This window comes from Lutjanus erythropterus, chromosome 16, assembly GCF_056507025.1.
Source record: "Lutjanus erythropterus isolate fLutEry1 chromosome 16, fLutEry1.hap2, whole genome shotgun sequence".
Classification (NCBI taxonomy): Eukaryota; Metazoa; Chordata; class Actinopteri; order Lutjaniformes; family Lutjanidae; genus Lutjanus; species Lutjanus erythropterus.
In genome coordinates this window covers 29,234,528-29,246,349 of record NC_139332.1, presented here as the reverse complement: position 1 = coordinate 29,246,349, position 11,822 = coordinate 29,234,528, and positions in this window count along the sequence as shown.

The following is an 11,822-nucleotide window of genomic DNA, read 5'->3' as shown; positions in this document are numbered from 1 at the left end:
TTTAGATGTGCTGCCAAATAGAAACATTTGAAGTCTGGTAGGCCGAAGCCTCCCTCCTGTTTTAATTTACAGAGGTGTTTTTTGTTTATACGTGCTGCTTTGTTTTGCCAGAGAAAAGGAATCACTATAGAGTCCAGCCTCCTGAAGTATGCTTGTGGAATAAAAGATGCCTTCTGCCTCTCCTTCCCTCCCCTCTGAGAACGAACATCTCCTAGATCTAACCTGCTAGGCTCGTAACCGTCCATATTAACCTGTGCTCGCGCCCGTCCCCTCCTTGCCGCGAGAATGTAAACAAACTGTCCATGTGCATCGGGACACCTTAGCTGGAATCAGACGTGGACTGTGCAGGGGTTCAGCTATTCCCTGTGTCTTTAGCTGGGGCCTCCGTCTGTCGTGGTATTTTATTGTCATCTAGGAACCTCTCAGCATCCTTCGGGTTGTGAAGAGAGCCTCAGGATGTGCTCCTTGACCGGATCGTGATGGATCCGTGCGATGATTTGGCGAGGAGGGCCGTCAGCTGCAGCTGCCCTGCCACGGATCCTGTGTGCACGGTCAACTTTGACAGGTTTGTTGCCAAAGTTTTCTTCTCCCAGCAGCTTCGGGATGAGTTTAGCAACAAAGTCTGTGGGGTTACCTTTTTCCATTCCCTCTTTGACTCCGATAATACGAATGTTTTGTCTCCTGGACCGTGAGACCAAATCATCCAGTCTCTCGCCGAGTGATCGGGCTGTGTCCTCCCATCTTGCGCACCTGTCCTCCAAGGCCTTGATTCGGGACTCGTGCTCATTCAGTCCGCTCTCGTTAGAAGTCACTCTCTCCTCCACATCTGCCATTGTTTGTTTCAAGTCCGCGAGAGATATTTGGAGTTTGTCAAACCTTGTGTCGACATTCTGACTCAGCCGGGTGATGGCAGACATAATGTCTGTAGTAGTTGGCGTCTCACTCGGCGGCGTAGTGTCTATGTGCTCCGCGCTAGCCTCCATGTGGCTGCCGCTAGCTTTAGCCTCGCTGTTAGCGTCGTCGGCTTGTTGCTGTTTTTCGGCTCCTTTGTTTTTGTTAGTTTTGCCCATCCTTCAGTTAAGCGTCTCCGACTGTTGCTGTCCAGCTTTTAAGAGTTCTCCTCGTTAAACTGTGTTTTTAAATGGTTAAACTTGTATGAGGGAGCGGAGCCTCACTCGAGCACGTCTATCTCATCTCGCGTTCCTAGCGGTTCTCCGTGCGTGCGTGTTCTGACACGCGCACACACCAGAACACGCACGCACGCATGCGTGTGCGTCTGCGTGCGCGCGTGCGTGCGCGCGTGCTCTGGTGTGTCCGCGTGTGCGCCTGTGACGTCACGGATTCTAGAGTTTGATGACACATCAAGGGCACGAAGTGACGTCACGCATCAGACCTGGTATCTGGGAACTGCTGACCTATTGAACTCAAGAACGAATCAAAGAGGATGGACGTATCACAACCAAGCGCCGGATCTACAGAACAAGAACAACAACTCAAGACAATCTTTCTAAAGGATACCAACATGACGGAACCAGCACCAAGCACCAGATCCGAAGAAGAGACACCTGTGACAATCTTAAAGAAGGACAAGAACTCTGAAGTCACCGTGGACAAGCCACCTACGGATTGTCTCACATCTGGACGCGTGTCTACAGCCTGGGCAGAAGATGACAAGCAGCTCCGGATGTTTGTCACCCTGCTCACGGCGAGACTGCTAAAAAAGTGCCACGCTCTGGAGAAACGCAAGCAGGAAGAGTGGGTGGCCCACATAAAGAGGCTGGTGGACCAGACGATGGAGGGACTCTCCGTCACGGTAGACTGCTGCCCGGACCTCAAGACCATCAAAAAGGTCTGCAAGTCTGTACTGAAAGACCTGAAGGAGAAGTTCTGCGGGCAGCTGGAGACTGTCATATTGCTACAGGATCCAGCTGTGGACGCAGTCATCGTCCAGTCTTTACAGGCTCATATCAAAAACCTGCCTACTCAGCTTGCGAAGAAATCTGCTTCCCGCAAATGGTGGAGGGAGTTTTTCGAGGGCGTGGCATTTGCTGTAGGTGTTCTGGCCACCTTTATGATAATGGTCATCATATAAATCGGAGAGTTTAGTGTCGTTATGGTTTACTCCGGGTGCTCCGGTTTCCCACAGAAAGTTATAGATATTATATTACATTTACAACTACACCGGACATGTCACATTCACCTATTCACGGACAATCAACCATCAGGAGCAATTCGGGGCTCACACTTTAGCAGACCAGGAGGAAGCCGGGATCGAATCCGCAATCTTCGGATTGCTGGACGATCCGCGCCACCTCCCGGTCCCCATCTGCCCCATCAGCTCCGTCAGCCCCACCCTCTACAGCTACTGCTGCCAGAGTCGAGGTCGGTGCGGCACAACACTGATTCACTGTGCCGCACCGACCTCGACTCTGGAGAGTTTCTTCCAGTGTCGTCATGGGTTTTACTCCGGGAGCTCCGGTTTCCCACAAAAAAGTTATAGATATTATATTACTTTTAATTCAAATAAAATCACTGAATAATATTTACAACTGCACCGGACATGTCACATTCACCTATTCACGGACAATCAACCATCACGAGCAATTTGGGGCTCACACTTTAACAGACCAGGAGGAAGCCGGGATTGAACCCGCAATCTTCGGATTGCTGGACGATCCGCGCCACCTCCCGGTCCCCATCTGCCCCATCAGCTCCGTCAGCCCCACCGTCTACAGCTACTGCTGCCAGGACATCTCCACAAACTCTCCAGAGTCGAGGTCTGTGCGTTACAGACCTCGACTCTGGAGAGTTTTTCCCAGTGTCGTCGTGGGTTTTACTCCGGGAGCTCCGGTTTCCCACAAAAAAATTATATATATTATATTACTTTTAATTCAAATAAAATCATTGAATAATATTTCTGATGTCTCAGCGACTTCTTTTTAGATAAGAGTTAGAAAACAATGTGGATTTGATTGTAAATGTTTACAGAGGTTTTTTAAGTAACATGGCATAAATAGATGACTGACTAAATAAATATGTAAATATCATTTATTCCTGAGAATTGTGACAAAACTGTATTTTGATATTTTAAAAGTTTAAAGGGTCCCAACCTGGTGGATCACAGGGGGCTCACCAAGGCTTTGTCTGTTCTGAGGTTCTCAAAATTAGGTTTGCATGTTAATTTAATCACAATTTATACAAATGTCTGTATGCAAAACTATTGAAAAGATTTTCTTGGTCCTAAATAAAAAAAATAATAGGCTACTGAATAAGTTTAGTAGTGTATAAGTTTATTCTGTTGGGTTGTTCAAAGAAAAAAAAAATGGTTCCAAAAGAGACATTTACTGAAGTCTTGAATTTTGTCAACGGACACACAACAAGTCAAACTATTACAATATAAAACATGCAGGGAATGTTTGATGGTTTTTGTTGCATTAAATACAAGCTTATTTAATTAGCTGTATGATCAAAGAGTTTGATATATTTTTAGTCAAGAAATAAAATACCATTATCACGTTGCCCACATAATTTCTGTTGATAATGGGAGTTGTGTTTCTGATAAACAACATATAATATTATTTATAGCACAAATAACAAAGGTGTACCATGAAATTTTAAAAAAGTGATCTCCGATCACGATCATTCACGGTTTGTTTCAGACCACATTTCCTTCTCAAAGATGATGGTTCACCACTATGCTTCAAGGTTTTAATAATAACGCTGGACAGTTCTTAACCCAGTTTTAGTAGTTTCATCAGTCTCCTTCGTTGTTTTCTTTGCTTGATGCGGGACAATAATTTGACCCTTCTGAAGCAAAGTAACATCAGGATATGTCTTCTGACGTGATGTTTAAGAAATGAGAAGCTACTCACTGCATCAGTTAGGGTTAAATAACTTGTTGCCAGCTGAAACATATTAATCACTGCAGTAATTATCCAATGGAGAGCACTTACCTGTTTGAATAGCTAAATCCAGGTGGTGACTTTTTTTTGGCCCGGCAGTGTATCTTATATAGTAAATACTGATGGGCTGGAGTTATGCAATCACTATATCTATGATTAAACTCAGTCACCCTGCTCACGTGTACAACCTGCACACAGGGCAGCACAACAAACCTGAGGGGTCTCATCATATCCCATCTGCAGGCCTGGAAATGTGCTTTGCAGTCACTGTGGTAATGACAAAAACAAGCCAAAGAGCTCTTCATGCAGGTCTACCCCTCTCTACCGCCCACTCACACTCCACACATGCCTCCCACATGCACTCCACTCTGCCTTCATGTTACCCTTTTATGATCTCATTTCATCATGGAGACTAGAGCTACTTGTCACTCTTATTACACACGAGGGGGTTTTCTAGCACTGATTCAATTCTGTAACGATAAATAGGTTAGTCTTTATTCTACATCTTACGACTGTAAGATCAAATATAATCAAGTTTTAGCGAATAAAATAAAATGCCAAGTTGTGATGACTTATCTCAAGTATACAGTCTTTAAAAAGGTTAAATGTAAATTAAGCCTGAAAGTTATGAGCCCACATATAATTTAGCATTATTCTAAATATCTGTATATATTTACTCATAATTTAACTTGGTGTTAACCAGTTTAACTCGTGTACTCTTTTGCACCTTTTTCTATTTTTATGGTTGTGTTTTGCTTTTTGTTTTTTGAGGGATTTGAATTAAATCATTACAGTTACTGAGCTTTGCGTGTCAACAGATCCATTTTGATGACAACTGAGTAAAGTCTGACTAAACTATATTTCAGCAATGCCAGTGGCGAAGCTAGAGATGACAGTTTTGGTCTGTCCGTTCACTGCCTTCACACATGTTCATGGTCCCCAGATGATGAATTCTACTAACTTTGGTGGATGTTGGTGCTGACTTTTCTTCTAATGCCATAATGCGTGGTTCACTTATTTTGTAATTTAATTACATGTAATTGTAAATCCTTGCTCTCCACCAATGCTAGAATCCTATTAGACATTTGTATGAAACTTTGTCACACTTAGCATGTTAATTCTTGAGTTATGGCCAAAAAGTTGTTTTGTGAGGTCACAGTGACGTTTGACCACCAAAGCCTGAGCAGCTCATCCGACCAAAGGTTTTTCAGGGTTTTAAAAAAATCTGTGAATCATAGAGGTCCTTCAGTGGACAGTCATGAATGTGCACAAGAAAATTTGGCTAATTGGTCCAGTTGCATGCACGATTAGCTGCAGATAAGATGTAGGTGGGTAGATCATGCACACACACACACACGTGGGCGAGCGATTGCATGATCCCCTCCAGAGTTAATAAAAAGTAATTTGACCAAAGTAATCTCTGCTATCGAGTTACACAAGCATCACTGATCCAGCCGAGAAACTAATTTTGCATGAAAATGTTCCCAGGGAGGGAGGCAGCTCGACACAATGCGGTACACATTTTAAATTTCCTCTTTGGACTGTCGCCTGCTCTCCTGTGTGAGCAGTGAGAGCGATGAGGCCCCAACAAAATGACACTGTTCTGTACACTCCCTCAGTCTGCCTTCAGTCCATTACTGCAGGGAGTTTGTGTTTTTCATAAATGTATTTTTTGCTGATACATAAAGGTGCAGACCTATGAAAAGAGAAATCTCATAATTCAGTTGCAATCGATTTCACAGATAAAGCAGCTGTTTGGCTCAGTTCACAGAGGAAGCTTTGAATAACGAGAACCAAATAATATTACCACCAAGACAACCAGTTATACAATCACTCTATTATTATCGCTACATGCTTTATAGAGTGAAATATAAACCTTGATGTTATTTCACATGTTTGTAGAGGATTAAAAAAACTAATTTATGTTTATACCATCAACTTTTCTGTCATATAATAAAAATGACCAAATATTTGTTCTGCAGCACATGTTTTGAAGAAAATATCTAGGAGTTGTAAATGCTGCAAGAGATTTTCACAAAGATTCACTATATCTGTCTTTCAATGAGAGGTATATGAGATATAATTTGAATATTGAAGTAAATAAATAGTTTTTTTGGGTACTTGTACTTTTAGGAGTAGATTTTCAAGCTTACTCTACTTAGTTACTTTTAAAATCACAGTTGAGTACTGAGTACAATTTGAACTAATATCCAAATTTTCCAAATATCCAAACGAAAACAATGACATATGGATGGAAAATGAAACAAAATGCTGCAGCAGCAAAGGCTGAGTAAGAATGTTAATGATTAATCATTAATCAGTTCATTGCTGTTAAGAATTTAACCACATGTTTTGTCTGGTAGAGCCATTTGTTGAATAAAGATAATTAAACTTTATAACAAAAAACAAAACATGTTTGTATCTTATAAATTATTAATGATTAATCAATTGTTAGTGTTTTCAGCTATTGGTTAAAGAAAAAACACAAAACTTTGCACTTTTACTTGTAATTGAGTAGTATTTTAGCAATGTAACAGTACTTGTACTCGAGTACAGAAAAAAATAAGTCTGATTAAAGAGGGTTTTTTTTCTTTTTGCAACAACCGATTGCAAAGTGAGTTGAATTTTGACAGATACTGAGAGATGGTGGCGTATTACATCAAACGGTGGGAGGAATATAGAGGAGCATGGGGGAAAAGGCTTTCTGTGTAGCATGGTCGACTAAAATATATGACATAGGGTTAAGCCGGTGAGAGACGTGCTGGAGGTGTTTCCTTCTGCATTCACTGTTTCACTGTCTCAGTTTATGGAGAACCAAAACCAAGAACCCCAGCAGCGAGTCTCTTATGCAAAAAAAAACAAACAGAATTAACCCTTTAAATATCAAATAGAAATAGAAACACCTGGACAGGGGAACCTCCCCTTCATTTCTGGTGCAGTGTAAAGTCACTATCGTGCATCACCCATCACCCGGTGCAGAAAAACTCTACAGTAAACCAGGAACATTTTGTTTATTCAGTGTGAAAAGCTGTTCATAGGTGTTTTGAAGCTCCATTTGAACTATGGTGTCAATACACCTTCAGTGAGTTACAGACTGGATATTGTCCTCTGTATTTTTTAGTAAACAAAGTGACAATATATAAATGTTGGTGCCATCTTTATATTTTGGTCAGTATCACCTCAGGTGGAGTGGAGAGGGCGGGTCTGGTGATGTAGTAGTGGTTGTGGAGGGGAGTTGTGGGGCCAGCTGAAAGATCATTTATTTTGAATTGTATTTTCATTATTTCTAAAGGGCTTGCGTCAATTTTTAATACAGGATTACTTTGAAATGACTGGATACAGACATTTTTGGTGTTTATGAAAGAACTGAGTGTCTGTGTGTTTGTGACAGAGAGAGAGAGACAGAGAGAGAGAGAGAGAGACACCAAGATAAAGTCTGTGATTAGTCTAAAAAGCCGTAAACTCATCACGACCTCTCTGTAAATGTGTGAAGTGCTGCTAGGAGCAGAGCCTACTCAAGTTCCCACTCTTTAAAGACCAAACTGCTGACAGACTGATTGCGACCTGTAACCTGAAGGCAACACAGCTGTGCGATCATGAAAGTGAAAGTGGCAGCGAGTGCGGTCAGGGCGACCTGACATTGGTGACTTCTGTGTTCAAAGTTTCTGCCAACTGCTCACCAGCTTAATAACAGCTAAAAGACACCACAACAAGTTCAAAACCGGAGAAAATATTAGACTAAAACTAAAGCGAAGAAGGTTTCTGGCTTTTTTCTGATTAATTATTTGTTATTTATGTATGGAAGGGCTGGCAATGCCAAGGACACAAAAGTGACATAAGGCAAATTGTATACAACAGTTTCTTTGCCCCCCATTTCCTTAATTTTCCTCACACCAACCCACTACTGTCCTCTGACCCTAACATGATGAAAAAGACACCGTACATAGATACATAAACAGCAGACAAACATGAGCTGCAACCTATCAATTCACCCTCTGTCCTTCCCCTACTACACAGGACTCCTGTGACCATTATGGACATACTGTGAAGCAACAGGAATCAGAGCAAAGACATAAGATACGTATGCAACTTCCTTCATCCTCCATGATACCTACAGAAGTTTGTGCAGTGGTGAACTCAGGCTGTCTGAGGGTCACTGGTGAAAAACATAACACACAGGGCACCAGCTGTATGCACACTGAGATGCACTTTATCATGTTTTGGAACTTGAAGGGCACTATAGAGGGCACTTCACCACACTTTCTCCAATGGAAGGGCACTCTAGAGGGCGCCCTACTACATTTCGTCCCACTTTTTTTCCTTGGATCCCCCCCTACTTGTATCTAGGGAAAGCTGAGCCCCCCACAGCCTGAACACAGACTTTTGTATACCTTTACATTTCCCCAGCAACATAATTTACTATCTGGTAAATTTTCTATTTTTTGACAAATTTGTTAAATAATACTGCTATCAGATGTGTCTCAACCATAACAAGTCAACTCTGTAGCCCTTCTTAATCATTATGGTTAAAAAAAATGTGTACTCTGATCAGCATTAAGAGAACTCTGAGCATTTAATTCAGATTTTCCATCTGATGGTGTTGACATCTCTGTTGATGGAAGTGACATAACTCTGATTTCTCCATAATAATTGAATAATATGTTCGAAATGAGTACTTTTTCAATATGATAAATAAATAAATAAGTCAGTGACCCTTTTGGGCCTCCCAGTTTAAAAGTCACGTCCCTGTATGTGTCGTCAACTCCACCATAGAGAAGCTTATTATTATTTAGTCACATTAACCCCATTGAGAATCTTTGGGATGAGCTGGAGAAGACTTTAGGCAACGGTCCGACTCTCCCATCATCAATATAAGAGCTTGACAAAAAATTAATGCAACTCTGGACAGAAATAAATATTGTGGCATTGCATAAGCGTATCGGAATGATGCCACGGCGAATGTGTGCCATAATCAAAGCTAAAGGCGGTCCAACAAAATACTAGAGTGTGTGGCTTTTTTTTTTGCCAGGCAGTGTAAATTAGTCAACCTGCAGAGATTTTGCCAGCTATCTCTCTCTCTCTCTCTGTCTCTCATTTCTGTTGTTTTAGATTATTGTTGAATAGTTGAATTATGTTTGTTTAAATGCAGTGTAAGGCTGGGTATCGGTACTCAGTACTTTTAAGATATTGAATTAAATAATCCAGTACCAAGTAGTATCAAAACTTCTCCCACCGATCCTTTTTGTACCCACAACTAGGAAAAAATTAATGTACTGTTTTGCTTGATGCAAGCGTTTTTCAATTTAATGCAACATGTTTGTTATTTGTGGTGTTGTTGTCACACTGTATTATATTGTAAGCTGTTCTCTGTCCATGCCCAGTAGGCTACTGCAAATACGTCATGTCTCTTAAATTTAATTAATGGCAGCACAGAGCTGAAAACTATTATAGCTGTGAAAAAAAAAATACTGTGAACAGCACTATCGAATAAGCTTTTAACCCAGGTAGCACGTCTCTTCACAAAATATGCTTGAGATAAACCTTCATTCTTTACAGCTCACTCTCTTTATTGTACAGATTGAAAGGAGCCGGTAAGTCTTGGACCTTATCGGATCATCCTTGACATTTTGTAGCTGTATGTGATTCAGTCTTTGTGAAAGAAAACTAAAGATTTGCCCGTATCTTTTGTTGGATTAGAATCTACTTAAAGGTTAGATTTTATGTGTTGCTATCAGGTGATTATTTTAGCATTTAAAGGTATTATGTGATGCAATTTACATGCATGAATCACTTTCCAGTGTGTGAACAGCTTGTAATATAACTTAGAGAAATAGAAATAGAAAGGAAATAGACACCTCGTTTGCTTGAATTTATCATCATAAAGTAAATATTGATTAAACAGTGTAATTGCTATAGAATAATGACACCATCCGCATTTAGACCGCAAGTTTCGCTTTCACTATGCAAATCTGTCTGCCACGGGGAAAATTATATCTCAATTATAGAATAAACAAATGAACGAATTCACACTTTTCCTCTTAACGTTTTCTTCCAACGTTACACCCAGACCCTCCCCAACTTTTTCTTGCCTCTCTTTCACTCCCTTACAACACCAACAGTCTGCATCACTTGCTAATATTAGCTTAGAAATAGAGTCTGCTAACATCAATAAACAGCCTGCCCACCACAACACTGGCCTAACTTTACTTACCTGATGCATAGGGATGTGCACGATTAGTCGATTATAGGATCAAACGTTGCCACCGTTGCTAGTCTGCACCAGAAATAATACTTGTAGTCAAATGGAGTAATGAGCAGCCACATTCATTTATTCATTAGCTGCACTGTTTGGCAGTTCCCTGCAGATGCTGTGATCCTGCTCGGTCTGAAAAGATAATGCATTTAGTGAGTTGTTATCATGTTTTGTAGGATAACATACAATGATCGTAATGCACAGCACAAAGTGCTGTCTTTGTTGAATGTTTGAGCTGCTGAACAGTTTCTCATACCTTTGCAGTTACACAGTTTCACTACTCACTGTTACAGTTTCTGCAGTTTAGCTCGTTTTATAACATTAAATTCATTTGGCATTCGCTCTCATTCAGAGTACATCTATACTGTGTTTTGGTCACAATGTGCGTATCAGTGTGTTCCTCAAGGACATCTCAGCAGAAAGGGCTGAAGGATCAAACCACCAAACTTGCAATTAACCTGCTCCACCATCTGATCTACAGTCTCCACGTTAAATAGTTCAAGTAATTTAACTGTAAACCTTTCCTCCGCTGGTGTAGGACACTTAACAGATGCCCCCTCTGTTCTTTTGAGGAGCCCGAGGCCACTTCTTTGTGGAGTTTCTTCAGCTCAACTTTTCTTCCCTTTGCTGCTGCCTGATCTCTCTGCCCTCTGCACCCTGCATTTCATTTCTCATGTCTGCCTCTGGACACTATTATGCTGCAGACTTTGAGTTTCTACTTACCGCTCCTTCGAATGACTTCTGTGAACTTCTGAAAACTTCCAGGTCACCGCAGCATTCTTGCAGTGCTTAACTATTTTTCTTGGGGGCATTTGGGTCCCTTTTGGTTTCTTTCCTCCATCCACATGAGCAGACCTGGTCCTTGTTATCCTCGGCTGTTTAACTCTTCTACTTCACTCTTCTCCTGGTCAATACTGATGTCCGTGCCCGAGCGTTGTCAGATCTGTCTGTGACTCATCTTAAGGCCTATTTGTAGCTTGCGGGTTTGAATCCAACAAATCAAGCCAGCCTTTGATACTGTGTTTCTAATCCAAGATGTCCCTTATGAGGCATTTTTCCAAGATGTCATGTGTTTTATCTCTGTCAGCGTCTCTATTCCCAGTAGTCCACAGCGCTGGGTCTGATACAGCATTTGTTTTTAAACTAGGACACAAGTCTGCCTGGAAACCCAGATGAAAGAGCGATAATGTCGACAACACATTCATAGAAATGTATCGTTTTTAAAGCAGTTTTTTAACTTCCTGGAGAGTCACGTCAATGTGATCTCAGTTACAGGATGACCTGTGACCTCTGTAGCCTACATAGACAACCGTCATGACTGGGTTAACTTATTTGGGGCTCGTACAGACCTCACCTCACCAACAGTCTGTATTGTTTATCTTATAGGGGTCATTTACATTGGGGCCATTGGTTGGGGACCTATCCTAACCATTTTTTCATTTGCTTTTTAAAAACCATACTTACTTTAAAATGCTCTGAAAAATAGTTTGCAGCAAGAAATGTGCACTGACAAATGGCAGTGCTTCAAGAATTGTTTATTTGCACAATAAGAAAGCAGACAATGAGTCATGACTGGCTGAACTTGATTCATGAACTTTTGCTATTTCTCTACTTTTTTAAAAAAATATCTCCCCATAACCATGCCTAAAAGTGCATATTTTGAAGAC